This window comes from Bactrocera tryoni, chromosome 2 (genome assembly GCF_016617805.1).
Source record: "Bactrocera tryoni isolate S06 chromosome 2, CSIRO_BtryS06_freeze2, whole genome shotgun sequence".
Lineage (NCBI taxonomy): Eukaryota > Metazoa > Arthropoda > Insecta > Diptera > Tephritidae > Bactrocera > Bactrocera tryoni.
Genome location: NC_052500.1, coordinates 3,840,507 through 3,862,989, shown reverse-complemented (window position 1 = coordinate 3,862,989; position 22,483 = coordinate 3,840,507). Strand labels below are relative to the sequence as shown.

At 37.1% G+C, this 22,483-nt stretch overlaps 1 protein-coding gene across 5 annotated transcripts in view; it reads left to right on the top strand.

Annotated features, from left to right (window-relative positions):
- The first annotated feature begins 413 nt into the window (after nt 1-413).
- The window catches only part of LOC120769803 (protein turtle), a 136,309-nt gene continuing 114,239 nt past the window's right edge, over nt 414-22,483 (top strand). For all 5 annotated transcript variants that reach the window (XM_040097000.1, XM_040096998.1, XM_040096997.1 and 2 more), the window contains exons 1-2: nt 414-769; nt 6,443-7,054. The gene's annotated coding sequence lies outside the window, so the exon portion shown is untranslated. The remainder of the gene's footprint in view (nt 770-6,442; nt 7,055-22,483) is intronic.

Below are 22,483 nucleotides of genomic sequence, written 5' to 3'. Positions count from 1 at the left end.
TCTCAGCGTAGCAAGCGAACGAAGTGATGTTGTTTGGAGAGCGCGCAGTTTTCCAGCCATGCAAATGCTGAAAACGACATCGCTCAGCCGCGCGCTCAGCGAACTTGTTTGGACCAGAAATTTCCAATATTCTCAGAGCTACTTATTACATGATGCTGTCGCGCTGCTGGTTTGCTCTGAGCAGCGGCGCTAATACGCAGTTGCTGTTGCTGCCACAACGCTGGCTCTCACCTACGCTCTGCCGCCTGCCTGCAAGTGCGCTGCTGAGCAACCGAGCAGGCTGCACACGAGTCGGCAGGTCGCTGCTTGGCTGTGCGCTCGTTTGTCTCGCTTAGCTTTCGACTTTCCAGCGCTGGTTGCTGTGCGAATGCCTGACGCTCCGCAATTTAGTACTCAGTTGTTGTGCCCGTCAAGCGAACGTGTTCGGTTAATCAAAGCGTGTGCGCTACACTGTAATAGATACACAGGCCGTCGGAAAATTCTATGCTTGCCACAGTCAGCAACACCACCACCACCATCACCACTAGCATCACAGCTATTCACCAACAGCTCCACAACCACTAAAATCATTAACCCGATATATGCGCGTGTATGTATATGTGTGCGTGTGCGCGCAAGTGTATATGTGTGTGTGTGTTTTCAGTAGAAGCAAATTGAAGTGAAGTCGCCAGCTTTAAGGCAGCAAATGTGCTAGAATCGCTCGAATAAGTGGTGAAAATCTTCAAAAACAAGTTCGAATAGACGTGAGTTTCGCGTGTGAAAGGTGAAGGTAATGAAATAAATAAGTAAAAGCAATTAAAAATGTCAACAATCGGAACTAACGCCGTGACTTGTGTACTTGGCGGCGCTTAAGGGTGGGAAAATGTTGTGTATCGCTGGAGCGTGAAAAACTTTCCGACACGAAAAAGTCGCATAAATCATTATCGGGCGTCTACGGTAGTTAAAAATGGTGTAATCCTTGATATTGCTGAATAAACGCAGGCACTTGCAGGCGCCTCGGTGCTGCCGTGCTTTAATTATGCACATGTGCCGCCTTAATATTTTACACTAAAAAATGCATACATTTTTGCGCGTGTATGTGTGTGCTTGTGTGTGGAGCTGCTAAGTTATTGGAAAAGCAGCAACAACGCGCACACAAACGCCAATAAGCGGGGGAAAATCGGCGAAGAAAAATTCTACACAGCAAAGTCTGCAAATACCTTTGGCACGCAATGGCGCTCACCGCACAGCGCGCAGCGTCGCGACTCCGGTTTTGCACGCCAAATCAGCGGGAGAGGAGTTGGCGCGCTACGACGAGTGAGCGAAAACCAAAAACACACACTCACAATATATAAAGAAAAAAGCAACAACAACCAACTGAAACTGGCGAAAAACTGCAAACTGCCACAACGCGCCTTCTATAGCGCGATATGTATGCAGCTAGTTAGGTAGCTGCTAACACTGCTATACAGCATGTGTGTATGTATGTATGTATATATTCGCCAGTATTTATGTCTGTAAGGCGCAACGCTGACCACACCCGCGCGCGTGCACAGGTTTGAAAATTTCGGAAAATTTTCCAGTTTGGCAGGCGCTTATGGCGAGCTGGCAGCAGGCGGGCAGCCGTCAATTGCTGCCACTGGAAAATGCAAAGGCAGCCAGGAATGCCAATAAGAACAAACAGTAACAGCGGCAAAAGCAGCAGCAGCAGTTTGTGGCTGCAGAGTGCAAAAGCATATTACAGGCTTTGACCAAGGAAACATGTTGAGTTGGTTTGCTTAACTTGAGCAGTTGAAACAACAGAGCATCCCACAGCTTGTCAGCGGTTGGATGTGTGTGTGTGCTTGCCAGTGTATTGTGTGTATTTGGTAACGCAAGTCTACAATCGCACACAAGTTTTCCTTTGCATGTACTTCGTATCCGCATGTAAGAGCCACTTTAAGTGTCAACTTGCACGAACGCGCGTCCTGTGCGCCCTGCCGACCGTCAACTCCACCGCTCAGCAATCAGCAATGAGCAGTTAACGCTCCCCCGCCTGCCATTCGCACCATCGATTTGCAGCGGCGCGTTCTGCGGCAACTCTGCACTCAGCTGGGTGTTGTTTCTGTGCAGAATCTGTAAACAAAACCCGAAATATACACACATGTGCGAGTACAAGCGACTTTGACAGCTCTTTTGCAAAACTCAGTCGCTCCAAATGTCATCGACAGCTTTCATAACTCACGTCTTTTGCAGGCTTTTCCGTCGTCGCTCACTGCTCACCTGCTCTCTCTCATCGTGTAGTGGCACTCACTCACTATGCAGATAGCGCCCACTTTGTTCGTTGTCTCCAAATATTCATTGACGCTTATCCTTAAACGAGTCCATTTTTTTTTTCTACTGGGCACCGTTAGCTATGTCCGAACGTCATCAGCTGTTGCCGAACACTCAAAATGAGTTCCATGAAACACTGTCACTTTAGCCAAACCAAGTTTACTGCTATTTTATCCATTTTAAAATCAATATATAATCGACTTATTTGATTTTGAGTTTAATTTGTATGTTCTTAAAGAAACTTGTAGATTATTTTTTAAAAAAGGGGGTCTTAAAATTTCGAAAAGGTTGGGCAATATGACGATCTCTTTAGCGATGCGAAATCTTAGTGTTCTAGTGAAAAGCTTTTCATCATTAAGGTCTAAAATTTTGAGGAACATAACTAGACTAATTGGATCCTTTTATTAAACTAACTCAAACTCGAATTTCAGGATGAGTCGGGATTTGAAAATACCATCAAGAAAGAAAGGAGTCCAACTACTAAGATTAGATTATAAGAAATAAGAGGTGTATGACTAGGCAGAAAAAGTAGGAATGCAAAGATATGAGGTGTAGAGTTAAGACCATCTGTTGACAAAATACGAAAAAAACTTTTTTTAACTACCCAATATATCAGTTATCCGCAAGAGAGTGCGTGAATGAACCCCTTTTCTTGAAAGAACTATACGCTAAACAAATATTTCTGCTTAAATTCAAAAGATTGGTCTGAAATAAATAGAAGTTGTACATTCGCATAGACACTCTAGCTCCGGATAACTCGTTGAAACTGCTGAAAACTCAATCAAAATCCCGAAGAGAACACTGAAAACGAAATGCCAACGTCGTTCGTTGTTGGATGTTATTAGACATCTGCAAAGCTTCCAATAGTTAAACGTCACTAAAAGAGCTGCCGAAGTGTCGCTCCGCCAACTGACGTTTGCTGCCACTACGCTCCCGTTATTTTGAGCACATTTCGAGCGCTGTCCTGCCATGGCGCCCGCCTGTGCCACGAAATTTTGTGGATTGTGACCAAACGCGCTGGAGCACACAAAACAGACGGAGACGAACACAGACGCCGCCAACAGAGACATCAGAGTAGGACAGACACGGGCGCGCGCGCTTCAAATAAACTAAATAATTGAACAGGGACATTTATAAATTCTAGAATAATTTGGAAAATGTGCAACGAATGCGCTGGGGAAATAAAGTGTGAAATAAATACGCTTGAACAGTGAATTTACGCGTTTATTGTTGTTAGTGGTTTGTGAAAACACACTTGAGATGCACCGATAAAGTCGCAGTGAATATTAATCAATTTAAATCTGCTCTGTTTTTTTTTTTGTTTTTTTTTCAAAACTACTCCTTGCCGTGCTGGCATTGCGCTGAAGCACGTGTGTAGTGTGTTGTGACCTAATCTGGTGGCGAAGCAAAGTGCAAAAGTGCTCACCGCCGAAGAACAGCGGGGTCGCCAAGCGCTTGCTGCCAGACTAGTTGGCTGTGTCGAAGTGCTGAAAATGAAAATGTAAAATTAAAAACAGTTAGACAAGGAGGCGACAGCCGCAATGCTAACAGTTCAACAGTCACATGTGACATTGCCGTCGAGTGAGTGAGTCACGTGCCAAATTGTGTGTTCGGTACCGAAAATTGCGAGAATTGTTAATAAAATGGCAAAAGGGCGTGGATGAGAGGTCAACTGTGTGCAAACAAAGATATAATGAAAACATGAAAAGCGGAATTTAATGTGAAAACAAGTGCGAAAATGATTGAATTTGGTGAAAATAGTTGCGTGTGTTGAGCTGTGCTAAGAAGTGTAGCAAAGATTTGCGCCTCAAAAGTGGAGAAAGTTTTTGAAAATTGTTTTCTGAACGTGCTTTGTTGAACCATTGTTGTACAACTGCCAAGAATTCATAGATTTTTTTTTTCCAATTTAACTGGTATTTAATGTTCAATTAAAATATTACAACCGCTGATGTGCTATTGTGCGCAGAAATTCCTTTTTCATGCAAGCACTGTACAGTAGAGATTTTTTTTAAATAAAATTGGAAAGCCGCTTAACGTGACACTAATCCCTTTGCTGTGAAAAACGCGGTGCTCACCGAAAACAACAAAATAAATATAAAGAAATTTGGCAAAAAAAATTGTGCGTTGATAGTTAAAATGAAAAGGGGGGCTACAATCAGAGAAACACTCAAGAGCTTATTGAACAAAAGAAAGAATTTTGAAATTACAGAAAGTAAAAGCTTTTCAACAGCTTTATGTGTTTCGAATGTGAGATTGACATAATAGTTCAAAAAAATAGTTGATTTTATTTAGAAGAAAAAATTGAAAAAAAAAAATTTCAAAAAAAAACAAAATTTTTAAAAAAATTAATTGCTCATTCTTCCAAAAAATTTATTTCCCGGTTTTTTTGGCAAAGACTTAACTATAATTAGTTAAATGTTTTTCAAGAAAAGTATGTTTTTTAAAGCAGTTTTGTTTTCAAGCTTTGTTTATGCCTCTACTTAAGTCAACTTTCATTCTATTTAAAATGATTTCTTGGAACTTCGAAACAGAAAGTAAAAAAATAAACGCTCTAAAAAATCTAAGACTTGAAAACCGAACCTCATAACGATAATATGATAAAATTGTCAAATATTGAGTAGTCGAAAAAGTTTTGTCGTATTTCCAATCAAATTTACACTTTTTTTATTTATAATGATCATTAATGAACCAAATATTTACCAATTTGGATGATCCCTTTTTGCCATTTTTCCCTTAGAGACATTATTCCTTTAGTGTAAAACTTTTCTGGTTTCTCGGCGAAAAACTGAGAAAAGTAATTTTCACAGGCTTCTCCTGAAGCCAAATTTACTCCATTAAGAGAATACTGAATTGACTGAAATAAATGTAGTCCGATAGTGCAAGGCTATAAGGTGGATGCACCAAAACTTCCCAGCCAACCTCCCCTGTGTTTGCCGATTCATCAAAGATGTGTGTGGTCAAGCGTTCTCCTGATGGAAGACGAAGCCCTTTCTGTTGATAAGTTCTGGCCGTTTTTCCCGATTGCTTGCTTCAATCAGTTGTTGACAGTAAAATGTAGAATCAATCGTTCGACCAGAGTGGAGCAGCTCATAGTGGATGATTCCTTTACAAACCCACCAAACTCTCAGCTTAACCTTTGGAGACGTCAATCCTGGCTTTGCGACCATTTGTCGAGCTTCACCACGCTTGGACCATGATCTTTTTCGCACATTAATGTCGTATTTGATCCAACTTTCGTCTCCTGTTACCATTCACTTCAGAAATGGTTCGATTTCATTTTGTTTCAGCAAAGAATCGCAGATGTTAATTTGGTCTATTGGATTTTTCAAAGACAATTCATGTGGTACCCAAACATCGAGCTTCTTTTTATAGCCTTTTTTAAATGGTTAAAAACCGTTTGTTGATGAATGCTAAGTTCCTTAGTGATATCATGGCTGCTTATGTGACGGTTCTGGCCAATCTTTTCTATATTTTCATCGACTTTTTCAACGATAGGTCAACCGGAGTGAGGTACATCTTTCACATTGAAATTTGCAGAACGGAAGCAAGCGAACCATTGTTGTGCTACACGAACTGATACAACATCGTCTCCGTTAACTTAACAATTTCAATCATTGGTGGCTTGTGTGGCATTCTTCCCTTTGTTATACAAAAATTTCAAAATGTGGCGAATTTTTTCATTACTTTCACTAATTTTTGAACAGCTGTAACTTTTTTTCAACTTCTCCGAATTTAATTTTTTTTAGTTAAATGAAGCTTGAAATCTCACCTTTCCAACACTATTTGGTATGAGATAATGTGATTGGTAGCACTGGAGACATACGACTGCAACGACATCTACTGAGATAATATGAAAATACTTTTTCGACCCAATATGAAAAAAGTCTATTTTTAATGCTTTGAATATATGCAAAAATAGTAACTAATGTTATTTTAGTGTTAGTGATGAAAATATTTATCAAATATATGATACGTACTATATTGCGATAATAAACTGGATGCACTTTCAATATTTTTAATCGCGATACACAACAATACATTTAAGACAAAAATTTGCAGACTTCTCGCTTCAATAATAAACACGAATGTGGTTTAGTGCTTAAGTGAATTTGTATTTTCTTAACATGTTTCATATTTCTTCACATTTTAGCAAAAATTTCAAATTCAATTCAAAACACAAAAACAATACAGGGTGTAAGTGCGCGCTGAAACATACAAAAGCATAACAACACAGAACAGCAACGAACAACTGTCTATGAGTGAATTGTGAACGAGAAAGGCATCAAATAAAACCAAGTCAAAAATTCGCAGAGAAATCACTTATAATAATAAAATCAGCAGGCTTCGTTGCCTGTCAACGCGCCCACGTAAAAAGTGCTTAACAGCAACCCCAAAACTCCAGCAGCGACTGGGGAGCGCCAGGTATTAAGGGATTATCCGCCAAACGTGTAATTCATACTTTAATACAGTGAAAAGACAAAAAAAATACAAAAGGCACCACCACACGCCCCACAGTCAGCGTCGAAGTGTGCAAGAAAAGCGAGCGCGATTGCGAGTGGAGTTGTGAAAGTATCAATTTCAGACGCCTCTTTTTGAAAGCAAGAAAAAGTCAATAAGTGTATAGAAATATATTTGCTGAAATATCCAAATTTATTTTGCATTCGCTGCGGCAACCATATCATCGCTTTTTCCGTCAGCTACGTCACACAGTAACTCCGTCATTCATTGGTTCGTCAAGTTGGATAATGAATGCGCAAAAAAGGTGAGTTCACAGTGGAGCTACAAATTTTATTACTTATTCAGTTCTTGATTTACATATAAGAAGGAATAAAATCAATTCTGGAACCAGTTTGTTAGAGGTTTCCAAGATTCTTTAGGAAGAAATCTGATTCGGACCAAAATTTGTGCGATTTTTTTTTTCAAAAAAATGTTGAGTAGGGTTTCTAAAATAGAAGCTTAGGTTTCTAGGTTAAGTTAAGAGGTCGATCTTAAGAGAGAACTTACTTGGACAACTTAGAATACCGGTCTGTCGTGGTACCTAAAAAACTCTCCTATACATAAGACACTTACAGATCAACAGAGCGCTTTGAGCATATCACAAGTTTGTACCCGTCTGGGTAATGTCAGTTTCGTCCAAGTCTTCTGGATCGACGAAGGTAGGACTAACGAGAAAGAAGTAGAATCAGCATACACATACGTATGTACATATGTATGTGTCTCAGCTTAAGCTGTCCTATTTTTTGCTCCCAACTCTCTGTCATTATCTACGAACAGCGAGAAATAAGTCGATTGAGGTTAGAAATAGACTTGCGCTGGAGAAATACAAGATCAACGAGGTCAAGTCCTATAAAGAGTGTTTAGATATTTTTTGTTAAACATGGACTTATTTATTTTGATCCAAAAGCAGCCCAAACAACCTTAGAAACATGACACTGTTCCTTTTTTTCTGAACAGTCTGTATCAAAGTTTAGCAGAAAAGCTTATCAGAAAACTAATCTTTGAAAGACTATAAAAAGCAGAGCTTTGATAAAAAAAGAAGATTCCTCTTACATAAGTACATAAAATTATCTGCGAACCTCTTCTAAAAAGCAATTACAAGTTAATTATATACCCTCCGCCTGACCAAACACAACCTTTCCAGGGCCCTTAAGCCGAAACTAAAGCATAAGAAAACTCAACAAAGTACTAATTTCAACCACAAGACACAATCATTCATTCACTCATTCATTCATTTGTTTTAATAATGGCCCTAAGTGTGGTACATAAGTATGTATGCATGTAGGTGTGTGCGTGTGTCTTTTATGCCAAAACAATGTGCGAACAGACCAAGCAAATGCAGAGCACAACAACTTTTATAGTTTGCAATTGCTTTGAGAAAATTGTGTGTTTGCTGAAGATTAACGGCACCACAAAAGCAACAACAACGCACAGCAAGTCGGTACAAAAACCGAAGCCCACAAAAACACGCCAAAACAAATGACAATAACTAGTTAAAAATCCATAAATCTTCAGCAAATTTATATGTACAAATATATAACATATATATATATATATATATATATACATATATAGAATACACATAGAAGTGAGTGTGTGTATCAGTAATCCTTTTACGAAATCTGTAGCAAATGAAACTAAAACTAAAATCCACAAAACGCTATCATTTATCATTATTAACAATTTCGTCGGTTGTTGAGAGCATGAACTTGCCATTGTGTTAGTAAATACATATTTCTGTGTATGTATGTATGTATGTATATAAAATGCTATGGCTACATACGTACTTTTATTGCAACAAAGCCGTAATCAAGCTTCAAAACAAGTCTAACGAAAGTATGTGCTCGTTAATATAAATCTGCCGTAAGCTGGCTGCTGGGAGGCATAGCAATTTCGTAGATCTAAGAAAAGTGCTCAGAAATTTACTAAACAAAACAAAGCCAAAGCAGATTTACTAAAAGGATTACGAAATTAATTTAACTCGTTACATTTTTGCTCTCTCTACTGCTCGTTCTTGAAGCAAAAAATAAACTTTGGAATTCTAAGCTTTTGATTTGGATCTCTGCATCGATATTTTAAAATGATTGCTTTTGAAAACTTTCAAGTATTATATTATGTTGTGGAGTGAATTATTTTATTCAGCCTTGAAATCCAAAGCAGAATCACTCTTCCCGACAGGTGCTACTTCGAACTGAGTAGGCAACTGAAAAGTAAAGTCCTATTACCACGAACAAAGATCTAACTCTACAAGTCCCTCATCATTGCCGTCCTGATATAAGGTGCGGAGGCATGGGTAATATCATCATCTGAGGAGTCGGCCTTAGGAGTGTTCCAGAGAAAGATTTTGCGGAAGATTTAAAGTCCTTCTTTATAGGTCGATGGCCACAGTCGATGGAACGATGAGCTGTACGAAATATACTAAGATATTGATATAGTTCAGCGAATCAAGAGGCAGCGGCAGATAATTTTGACCGGATGGAAGAAAACACTTCTGCTTTGAAGGTTTTCGATTCATTATGCTCCCATGGAAGCAGAGGAAGAGGAAAATCACCATTCAGTTCGAAAAATCAGGTGAAAAGGACATGGCTGCACTTGATATCTCCAATTGGCGCCAAATAACGAAAAGAAGTGACGACTGGCGCGCTGTCGTTAACTCGGCTATAACCGCATAAGAAGAAGAATGATTTAATTTTTATTTTAGTGCTTGTCATAGCGATAGAACTTTGAACAAGCAAAGATATTACTCTCAGCTCGCAAATTTTCAGAAATTTTAAGAGCTAAACTAAAAGATGTTTTTACCGAAACTTTCACTTCTACGGTCTAAGCGCCTCATCTGTCAATTCGAAACCCAAAGCAAACCAAATTTTTCATTAGTTAGTAAGTCCTAACTGTTTCGAAACATATACAATACTTCCACACACACACACCACAGTGCTGTTAAGAAATGGAGAGTTAATTTTTATTGTCCAAATCGAACTCTGCTCCCAAATAGTGATTCTTCAATGGAAATCGAAATAAAAATTGTGTTCTCAGTGTCTATGTTGGTTCCAGGATAGGCGAATATCTCCATAACTTTAATTTTTTGTCCTCTGACATGGAATTAGAGCCACTGCTTCTTATTTTAGTGGAAGGTAAAGTTCATTTCGATCTTATTTTGATTTAATTTAGAAATAATGGAACAAACAGTGAGCTCTTTTAAAGAATGTTCATGTTTCTATTTCACTGAAATCTCGTCTTTTAAGATCTCATTCAGTGTCAAATGATTTGGAGTGGCTATTTGATTTGTCAGTTTTTTCTTCCTCAAAGGCACAATTGCTTCATAAGGTGAGAGATAATACATACATTTACTTTCTGCCACAATTTTTGATTATTTTTGGTGAAGATAAAGGTAGAGAGCGCTTTTCTTTATTTTTTTTAAATCAATATCGAATTTCGGTTAAGTTTTATGATAAAAAAATCAGCTGGATTTGGGAACTGTTCAACAAATTCGTAACACTAATTCACACTTATTTTACGTTTCTGATGTCAGAGGCTCTTTCTTGCTAATTTTGGGTTGCGAAAACTGAAATTAATATTAAATATTTTTATTTTGTAGTCAAGGGATGTGGGAATCAAACCACAACCATTTACTAAAGTAACAAAAACAGCTGTACGCGATGGAAAATTTTCGAACTTAAATCCATAATCAGGACACCTCAAATATCCCACAGACCGTTTAGCAAATCAGTCGCAAATGTTTCCTTCAGCTTTTTTGAGCAGTGTTTTCTATATCTTCACACTTTTGAACCCGCCAAGTGCTGTCTCAATCTTTTGCTACTTGCTCATAGACAGCAACATAAACACAAGTTTTCAAAACCTCTTCCAGTATGATTAACTTTACATAAGAAAAAACTTTCGTCCAAGTTTTACTCGACCGAACTTATTTATACAATTGTTTTTGCCACATTCTCTCTTTGCTGCAACGAATTGGGCGATTGCGGACTCACCATTTATTTATAAGCACGCAAATTTCCAACAACTTACATAAGTACAGCTATGCGTAAAGCACTAGATCCGCTTATTTTTAGAAACGCTTGCATAAAAACTCCACATACACACACATACATATCTGCATTTCTGTATGTAAAAAGTGTTTCATGTTTGTTTTTTTGGACGGCACCTCCCCGCAGACGATTTTCACACCACATTTCGTCCGCTTTAAGTTTCCAAACGAAAGTTGGTTGGCTGTAGTTTTCAACAATTATGTCATTACTCTGTGGTTTCTGGCTTTGTTTTGGCTTTTCTCGAATATTTCATAATTCGTTTTTCATAAACTTTTTCTCTGCACTCGATATTGCCACATGCACACACACATGCATACAGAGCGGTCAGTGGCGGCCAGTGGCCATAATTTTACTTGTATGTGTTTTGCAATTGCTGCAATTGTTGTTGCTTGAGATTGCAAATTTTTGTTGTTACGATATGAGATTTTCGTGCGAGTTTAAATGTAAATTTATGAAATTGAACTTTTATATTTTTGTTGCTGCAATTCGTTTGAGGTTGTTACACATTTTTTTCAAATTGCTTGCCGAAAACAAGAGTTAATTGGCTGGCAGTGGTTGAGGCTGGCTACAAACAATGTCAAATTGGTCATTATTAGTCAAAAGTGTTGACAAAATGTTGAAAATATTTATATTTTGTGCAAACAGTTATTTTCTGTAATAAAATATATTCAATATTGAATTCTACGCATGAAGTTTGTTGAAAACGAATTTATGGATACTGAAAATAGAATTAGTTTAATACAGGGAAAGGAGCAGAACTTGTAAATGAAGTTAAAACAAAAGTGAGAGGCAATATTATGACTGTGGCAATTTCGGGCAGGAAAATATACTCACATTCATAGAAAATTATTATATCATTGTATGCAAAAAGATTATATATTTTCATTCGTTTACGGGATCAGTGTTCATATACTAGATATACATATATCTCTATTTAATTCTATGTTGCAAATGAATCGTCTAAAGTTGAAGTTTAGAATTTACTCTCGTAACCAGGCAGCTAACGAGTTCTCTAACAGCATACGATACTTAATTTCGAAACCGAAATAAGTATGGAGCACTATTTATCAAAATGCTTAGAAAGAGCATAAAAATCGACAAAAAAGATCCAAATGTAACCATATCAGTTTCAAGAATACTTAAGAAATTATAACTTTTGAAAATATTTATTTATAAACGAATTATTCTATAGAAATAACAAATTTAAAAAAAATTGACCAAAGTTGATGAGAGACAGATTTTACGGTCTGCTAAATATATATAGGATTTTTCAATGGAATACTGCAAGTAGACAGATACGGACGGCAAACGACGCGATATTTTTTCCTGCGCTTTTGACATTAATTTTCAGTAAGGCTTGTCATTTTATCATGGAAAGATATACGATCCATCATCTTGTCGAAATTATTTAAAATTATTACCGAAATTTAGAGTCAGTGGCCTCAACTCAAGAGTGCCTAATTTATGGTCGTCATAATCGCCCGCTGAAATAACTTCAAGTATAATCTACTCACAAACACGACAGCCTCACTTATCAGCACATTATCTTCACCTTTTCTAGAGGAAATCGATATTTATTGCATAATGTGTAATTCTTAAATAGTTTTCTTTCGAACATAACCAAATTTAGTTCTTAGTCATACAAAATCATGATCCGCTTCGATAAAGTTTACCTTATCTGCTAATAATTATAATTTTGAAACTCTGAGAACACTCATAATACAAAACATGGTCGTTGATAAAAACATTTTTTTTAGGAAGTTCTTCTCATATGAAAACGAAAAGTAAACCCTAATATCAGTTAGGGCTCTTCAATTTGGTATAAAGACTAGTAAGACAAGTTTTATTCAGCATTGGAGACCATAACAATTCTCTTATTTTATTTTAAGTATATTTATGCTAAGAAATTCATGCGCTCAGTGTTCAAAGAGAACAAAAATATTCAAATAAATTTGATTGAGGTCCTTTAACATTTCTCTATTTCACTATTTTTTATGCTTAAGTCCTCCTTACTTGCGAAAAGTGAAGTTATTTTTGTATGTACATGTGAATGTGAAAACAACTGTTAAAATCACTAACTTACATCACATATATGTATGTATGTACGTTTGTTACATCGTAAAGATGCCACGAAAGTTTTCTAACGGCCCGACAGTTTTTGTTATGTGCGTGGAGAACTAACTTTTAAATGTCAGCGTTGCAATTTTATGTCATTCATTTTACAATACTACTTATTTAGACTATCTTCGTCTTTTTGTGAAGAATCAAGATAAATTCTGTGTTCCATATAAACGTTGTCTAATGAGTGTGAAATTGCTATTACATTGGGCTAAACAAGTAACCAGACATACACCATTTGCTATACCAATGATGTGAACCGAACCAAAGGTTCACGTAAGTGACTGTTATTTTTGTTTGACTCAAATAAAATGTATTGCAAGAATAAGAATATAATAACATAATTCAAATTTTAGGTTGATAAATAACTTTTGGGATACCCCTTACTATCTATAACTGCTTTCATACCTTTCGGCCTGGAATCAAACGATTTCTTTGTGTAGCCAGCAGCAATTTTATTCCATTCTGCTATCAAACCGTTTTTCAAGCGGCTTCATTTGGAAACTCGTGTTTTCGAATCTCGCCTTCGGATTCCTGTGGCAGTTAGCTGCGCTAGAGATGGCAGTAGATTTGTGTATCTGAAAGAGAAATTCCCTAAACTTAGCGAGGCACAAATTTAAGAGGAAATATTTGTAGGCCAAAATATGGTAACTGATAAAGGATACGAGTTTTGAAGAAGAAGTGAATATGCAGGAAAAGTCACCTGGAAATGTTTTGTGAACATTTTCTATTATAATTCTTCAATCGGAAAATTATAAAGGCTTAATAGATGAACTTATGTTGTGATATAAAGGTTTGGTGTGTAAAATGCCTTTAAATATACAAATGCTGTCCTTCTCACAGGCTCTTTTCGGGCAAAGTTGGCTGCTGTGAGTGACGAATAAGGCGAGATGTTCCTTCCGAACATTTCCTTAATGGAGAAAAGGTATTACATAAGTGAAATTGTTGGATACTTAAATAAGGCCTTCGAAGAACCAAATGTTCACGAAAATCATAAGTATTTTTTCTATATTTGATAGATAGTAAATAATTGAGACTTTACACTGCGACCTTTGGTCTATTCTGTTTACTCTTATATCACATATGATCACACAGGTCCAGCACTCTGAGCAATTCCAGGCGCTTTTCTGTATTAAGCAATATTTTTAAGAAAATGTATGTACTCGTATGTACATACATGTTTTTGGTGTTACAAGTCTTTTTTTTCATTTATATATTATTGTTTAGAGGCCCTAGGACATTCGAAATTAGCTATGAGTTTCCAAGTGACAAAAAAATGAAACTGTTAAGCCGGGCTGTTAAAGTGTCATAATTTCTTGTTTTTAGTCTCAAAGTTTTTATGCCAGCTTTTGTGATTTATACCAGTTGTTTGTTCGATTCTACAAATAAAATATCGACAAACTAGATTCAGAAAAGTATAGTAATTTTTTCTATTTCTAAACAAATTCTTGTAAATAAACCAGTGTTATTTGACTTCCAATTCAAATATTTATAATCTGAATAGTTTTTTACCAGACTCATATGAAACATCGACTGATTTGAGCAAGAAATCGTGTGTACGAGTATTTTTCATATATGCAAATATGTTTCCTTTTTTACAAAATAAATTTTCCCAACGTAAGTCAAAGTCAGGCTCATTAAGAGCTTGTAAAATGTATGTATATATCAAACATATGAACATATTTACATATAAACAAATTTAGTTTTGTAAGAATGCAAGGTGAAGTGGCATTTGAAAAATAATTTTTGTAAGCTTTAAACCTGCTAAGGTTGATAAGACACCACTAAAGTCGTTTGCGTATTACAAACGAAGGCTCAAACACGCACACAGCCACATATGTATACATACAGACATATGTAAATTTGTAAATACTTTGGAAACCTATATTTATGTATCAAGTTTCGACTTTATTGAATGTCAATTTGACATCCGTTCAATTTTTGCTGCGCAGCTCGCACATACTTAATCGACACTAACACACATATACATGTCTGGGTGCATGTATTCATTAAGCAATGCATGTGTGTGTGTACGTGAGGAAACACTGGCGTGTGGAGAGTTGTGCAACGCAGTTATCTGCTGACAGGCGGCTGTCAGTTTAAAGTCAATTCAATGTGAATCGATTCACATGCGTTTGTTTACATATTTAGGAAAAATAACAACAACAACAAACGCGCATAAACCAAAGTGGGCACTTCCACAAACACAAACACCAGCGCAACGTCCGAGATAAGCAAAACAAAGCCAAACAGCAACAACAAACGGCATGGGATAAGTAAGAAATCAAAATATCAGCAAGCGTGTGTGCGTGTGTGTGTGCGGCGGGCAGTGCCCACTTAATGCTATATTGTGTTTTCCTCTGACTTTGCTGTTTACAAAGACAATAGCCATGGCATCGGCGGCGGCGGCGCGGCGCGTTGGGCTGAGCGGAGGCAGGTAACGAGCTCAAATCTCGATTGCCGTGCAGCTGCAGCGGGTGCGTGAACGCGCAAATATTTATGTTGATAGCTGCTTTGTTTTTGTGTTTTTATTTTTATTATTTTTGTTGTTGCTGTAGACATTTGAAAGACGCTGGCAGCGTGGCGCATTGGCTGCTGTCGGCCAACTATTGCGCGCTCGCTTATTTATTTATTTTATTTCACTTTTTTTTTTACCTTTTTCCATTTTTGTTTTTGCTTTGCGTCGCTTGTGTTCTTCGCGTGGTTGTTGTTGTTGTTGGCCGCGTCTGATCTCGTTTGCGCTGGAAATGCGTAGTGCCAGCGCACACTGAGTGGAGGTCAGTCGGATAGCGGCTTGTTTGTATGCTTAAGCTGACGCACATACATACATACATACATACATCTTTGCATTCATATATGCATATATACAAACATGCAAACATTCTTACTGACATACATACATATGTACGCGCTTAAGTGCGTGCTGTTTGTGGATGAGACGCGCTTACGGTGTAATGACACTGAGATTTGTTGCCGAGGTTAGTGTGAGAGAATACTTCTACTGTCTTCTGAAAATGAGCAAATTGACGTTGTACATACATGCATATATGATTTTGTATGAAGAAAACCGTTTGCAAAAATTTTTTTCCAGCTGCGAAAAGTGTGCGAACAGACATACAACGCATATATTATTATAAATGTAGAAAAAAGTTAAAATTTGATTAGAAATGCGAAAAGACTTTTTAGACCATCCAATATACATATCTATATATGATAGTTTATCTCATGCTTAAAATTTTTATGTTATTGCTCTAATTACGAGGCCTTAAGAGCGGTTTTAGACAATGTTAAGACAACAACTGCAAATGTATTATGTAATTTAACAATAATTTACAAAAACAAAAAAAACAACAAAAAAGTTAAGAATATTAATCTCATAAGCATATTCTGGTTATGGATCTAATGCGCTGAATCAAGTAAAGACCGACAGATCTGCCTTTACTGTTGCTATTCTCATAATGTTTCTCTGAAAAACATAATTTTTTGAATTTTTTTTGTATATTTATTAATATTTTGTTGTTTTTTTTAATTAAATTATATTTTCGAATTTCTTTTATTTTTTTTATTTTTTGTTTTACTTCAATAAAATTATGTTTTAACAACGCTGAGCGCTGACCTAAGTACTGGAATATGCGCTAACAGAGAGCATAAGCCGTCTGTGTGTGCGTTTGAGTGGCATAAGAGCGCGCAGTGGGGAATTCTAGCTGGAGTAGCATACAAATCGTGGTGAATATGTTGACCCGCCAGCCTCGCGCTCGCCTTCCAGCGCGATCGCAAGCGGCGATTTGGGCGCAACTATGCAACTAACGCTGTTTAGAATGCCTTAAACGCACACACACATGCATTTTTTACCACCAAAGATCATAGCTGCATCAGTAGCCTGCATTTCACCTGCGTGCCTTTTGTTTGCTAGCTCAAAAAAGCAACAATTTCCAAACGCTTCATTATGATGCTGTGTACTAAAAACCTGATTTGAGCAGTGAACGTGATTTGTTGTACGTTTTCGGTTTGGTTAGCACTTTCCAGCGGTTATAAGAGTGGCAAGAGGTGAGTGAGGCAACAACGCAAACTACTCAAAGCATTACAAAAAAAAAAAAAACTTCAACAACAACATGAAAAACAAGTAATAGCAAAATCAGCATAAATTCCTGTTGATTAGGGCTGCATTATTTTGGTTGCAACTGGTTTGGGTTTAGCGTTTTTTTTGTTGTTGGACAACAGCTCGTTGTGACGTCAGCAGAAATGCTACACGATCGATAGTAAAACTAAGAAAATCCAATTAAATTGAAAGCTAGGCGCTGCAATCTGCATCAAAAAGTTATCGCTTGTGGCGTTGGCTTGATGCGCTTAAGAGTAGCTTTAGCGCACACACACGCACACATATGCAAAAACAACAACAGAGTATAGATCTTGGTAGAAGCAGAAATTTTCGCTCCTTTATGCGTCCTTAGAATACTTCTACTAGCAGGTTTTAGAGCTGTAAATAGGTGTACAAACACACAAATAGACATACATATGTATACACAAACTCATAAAATTTTAGATATGCAAGTATGTATGTGTCGCAGGTTTGTTGGGTTATGTAAAAAAATCTAACAGCTGCTCACTTGCGATTAAATCCTCACACACATGCTTGCATTTTCATACACAACGCACACAAACACACTCAAAAACATTGGTGTATCGTTGCATATTGCTCATTGGCTTGTATGTGTGTAGTGGTGCGGTTTTTATGTTCTGGCGCTGCAGTTGCGGCACCCGAATTGACCTAGAAACGTGATTTATTTTATTTTTACCTGCCCATTAATGCTGCTCTGCTCATTTATTACTCTGCCTTCGTTCGTGTGTGCGTATGTGTGTCACTTGCAGTATCGCTTGCTCCACATCTCACACTCTCGTGTGTGTGTTTTCTAAGTATTTTCCATTTTCATTGCTTTTATTGTGGCAATAAATTTGATCCCTTCGCAATCGATATGCGCTACCGTGTTTTATACCCGATATACAGGGAAGTGTGTGTGTATATATGCAACGCTGCAAACTGCAATCGCAAGCACCTACTTATTTTTCATTCGCTAAAGTATCATAAAAGTAATTTTTATTATTGCTGCGTTGCATTTATTGCTTTCCCTGCTTATGCCATGCAGTTCTCGCATTTTTTTGCACTTTATTATCCTTGTAACAGTTGAAAGTGGCGCCATGTTCTGCGCTTGTGGAATTTTTATTATTGGCTATTTAATTCAAAAAGTGTATATATTGAAATAAATTGTAGAAAATGAAGGAATTAGACTCAGATTTTCAGTTGAGGAAAATAGTTAGCAATGAATTTATACGGAAATTTCTTGGAAGTTTGCCTTAATATTCCAGAATTAAACAATAATTTTAAGTTAGTTTACTTTCTAAGCCTACGTATTGGTTTACGAAAGGTCTTTCAGCCCAAAAAATTACAATTTTAGCCGTTATTAACTGTTACTCAGGCCCACAACGTTATTCTGTTGCTTCCAAGTATTCTAGAATGCACAAGCAACAGACAAATCAAGCACAATAGTATCAGAGCAGCACAAATTGGCAGACTTTGTGCGCCTGCTCCTGTAGAGATTACTGTGTGCTTAGCTAGGACACACACCAATTCTGATATAATGAAAAGATCACTAGAACTTGATGGAAACTTTTAGCCTTTTATAAATCATATGTAGGTGGTCTTTGATATTTCGGGATTAGAGAACAAAATACACCCTGTCCAGTAAGTATCGGGCATTCTTCACTTAAATCTCTCGCTTATATGGAAGACAGGTAAATTTTTTTCCTTGGTTTGTACAACTGTTCTTAATTATGATGCCAAAAATTAGCGCGATCTGTCAACCAGTGTGTTTGCAGCATCTGTTTATGTCAGTCTTTCATATAAGCTATGAGGAGGGGGAAGTGAATAATTCCCGATACTTTCTTGACAGGGTGTTTGTATTTTCCATTGAGATTTATACACTTTGGCTTGCGCTTGAACCAATTTCCGTAACACTTTTGCCACTCAGATTCAGGTATCTTCAAAACATGCGTTCTGAACGCATCGACCGCCTCTTTAGGTGCTGAAAAACGTTTATCTTTTAGTTTATTTTCTCTGTACGGGAATAAAAGCAGTCATTCAATGCAAGTCAGCACTTTATGGTGAATTACTCATCGAATCGATATTCTGAGTGCTCAAAAATGCACTTCCTTCGGAGGATGTGTGAAAGATTCGTCTTATAGTGATCTATAATCTCGATTGGATTCCCCATACCATCAATAAATAATGGTCCTTTAAAAATCTCGCGCGAAAATGTTCACAACTCGATTCTAGTTTTTGGCCGAGAAAAATATTTTAAGTTACTGTAAATAACATAAATAGCGCTCGTATGTCAAAACGTTCTGAGTATGTATAACATCAAAAATATCATACTTCACGATGAAGTTGTGAGTTGAAAGATTTCAACAACAGGGTTGCCAAATAGCGAAAAATTAAGGCACAAATTTTTTTTAATATTTCTTTATTTATTTGAACTGCTTTTAGTTTAAAGGCCTTACGATAAGTTATAAAATCTAAAATCTATTTAAAATCTATCGTGTAAAGGTTCTCCCAAAATTAAGGCAATATTGGAATTAAATAAAGGGTATCACAAATAAACGTAAGATTTTAATTTTCCAACATTTACATACATACATACGTGGTGAAATGTTGGCAACTCTGCACTTCACTTATAAATATAAGCGAAAGTTGATTTTAAACGCTCCCTATATTAGTGACTATTTTATTTGGTTCGTTTATTTGCTCTGCATCAGTTTTTTTTAGCATTGCGCCTATATGTAGGCAACGATTTTTGAAAATTTTCCTGAATTCTTTTACTTTAATCCTTTTTCTGCTAATAATTCATATATTTTGTTTCATTAAAAACTGAACTATGGTATTAAAAAAAATTTTGGTTCAAAAGTATTTTTTCTAAAACATTGCGGACAACTTTTTATGAGGAGCTTTGACAATTTGCGCAGCACACCTCATTGATATTAAAACTTTTATTATTTTTGCTTAATTTTTAACTTTAAAAACTGTAATGGCACGCTTTCGCCTCAGCAAACATTTGGTTGAAACAGTTACTGTCCAAGTAACGGTAATGCACTTGTCTTCCTCTGTGCGCAAATTCATGCAACCAACACTGCTTAGTCTCTTTCAACTGACAAGTCATACATTTTGAACTCTGCGCTGTACTTTACTGGCGCTTAACACATTGCTGCACTCGCTTTGCTGCAATTTCCAACTCTGCGCTTGGCAGCTGCAATTGTCCGCTGCCTGTGTAGCTTTTGTCGGCGCTTATGTGGGTTGAGCTCGACTAGAACCAGCATATTTCACTACAGTGGCGGTGTGTGCGTGCGCAAAGCATATATGCAGCTCTCTTTGTGAGTGTGTGTGTGTGTGTATGTTTTAATATTAAAGTTTATTCTTCAGTTTTTGTAGCCTACTGCAGGGCGCATAATGCAGAGAACTCAGCAAAGCTATTACAATTTGTGCCTTTTTCAACGCAGTTCTCCGCTATATACGGGCTGATAAGCCTGCCGCTGGCTACTGTACACTTTGCAACTGCCGCTGCTGCCGCACTTGCCACTTTTCCTTTCACAGCAAAAAGTTTAGGCATTTTGCAACCTTAACTTTGCCGAGTGCTGCAACTTTTGTTACATTTTAATTTAACGTATTTGCATTTAGTTGTGGGCGCCCCCCACGCACCGCAGCCCCCTTTGCATCTACACTTGCAACCCAACGCGCAGCACTGCTTGCAACTTGCCCCTTTGCCTGTGCCTTTATTTGTTGCGCTCTTCGCTTGCCGTCTTCCTGCACTTTGCTGCAGTTGCGCGCAGTTGTTGTTGTGTTTCCACCACATCGACGTTGTCGTAAAACGCGTTATGAAAAGTAGTTAAAACTAAGGAGCCGCGCAAAAGTAAAAAGTAAACGCGCAGCGAAAAATTAAATGAAAATTTTTAATGAAAAGTTCGTGTTGTTGGTGGAAGACGTCGGCCAGCGGTGGAAATAGTCGTCGACGCCGTGGCCGCTGGCATGTCAAGGCACAGCGCAGCAAAAAATATTAAATGAAATAAATATTGCACAAACACACATACACGCACGCATGGCTGGCAGAAGTTAATAGGCAAAGATAATGAAAGTATGTAAAAGTGCTGGAAATGCGCCTCTGCAATTCGCCAACTGACTTCTCGCGCAAACTTTGCGTGCAAACATTTTTAAAGCCTTGCCATAATGTATACATGTGTATGAGTGTGTTGGTGTGCTATAAACAGCTGCAATTTGCAACAGTTCGCTGCAACGCTTCCACTGCTTCAATACTTACATATATTTCCAACTACCCTGCCGTAGTAAAGCAACAACAACACAACACTAGCAACTGTAAAGGCGAATGCACGCATAAGTGCATGAAAAATCTAGGTAAAGTAGTGGGTGTGGCAGCGCCGCCAATTTGCAACGCCACTGCAGTCAAATGCCTGTGTGTGTGCGTTTTGTATTCTCAGCACCCCCGCACAGTCCTGGTAACATGTCCATTTTGTTTACTGCTCAATCTAGCCCCTCCTCCTCGCTGAAACGCAAATAACTGTTGGAGGCACAACTTTAAAGTTTCTCTGCATTAGTTCCCATGGCGCAAATTTAATTAGCCTCAGACGGCGCTGCAGTCAGAAAATCGTCCTGAATTGAATTGTTTGTGTGCCTATGTGTATGTGTTGCACTTTCTTTGAATTTATGTGTTTATACAACTATTTGGATTTCTGCTTACTTACAGAAAATTATTTTTGAAATTAAGAATAAAAATAATTAAAGTTTTTTGTTCTTGGAACTGGGCAAAAGCTTAACATTTGCCATTATCTAGAACTTTTGGCAGCAAAAAGTATGAATCGCAACATGTTTTATAGTACGTGACTATACTCTATGGTACTCTCTATGAGAGTCCTGTATCAGTAGCTTTTTGCAAGCTTTTTTGATTGTATTAAAATTACAACAACTTTTGGTCAAAAATTAAAAAAAAAATAAAGTTTGGACAATATTGAGCTACTGCTTGGTTAGCTTGGCAATTTTATCTTAATTATAATTTCATAAAATATTTATATTAATAAAACATTGAGCAAAACTGGATAAGTCATAATGAGTAAAATATATATAGACGCAATGTTAGAAAAAAGTGATGCAGATCAAATAAATGATCTTAATGAAATAATCTACTATTATAATGAGCGTTAAAAATCCAGTTTCGAATATATTTTCATAAAAAATGTAGTTCACGGTTCCCAACATTTCACTATATACATATGTACAAAATGTCGGCAAATTCAAATCTCACGTTCATTTGGGACACTCTGTATTTGATTCCAATCTTGCGTTTATTTTTCGGACACTCCTTACAAAAAATTTGTAGAAAAAAGGTTAGAGTATAAGAACTCAGAAAATAAATCAAAAAATATTTGCCTACAAATAGGCGCAATGTTGGAAAAAAAGTAATGTAGAGCTAGTA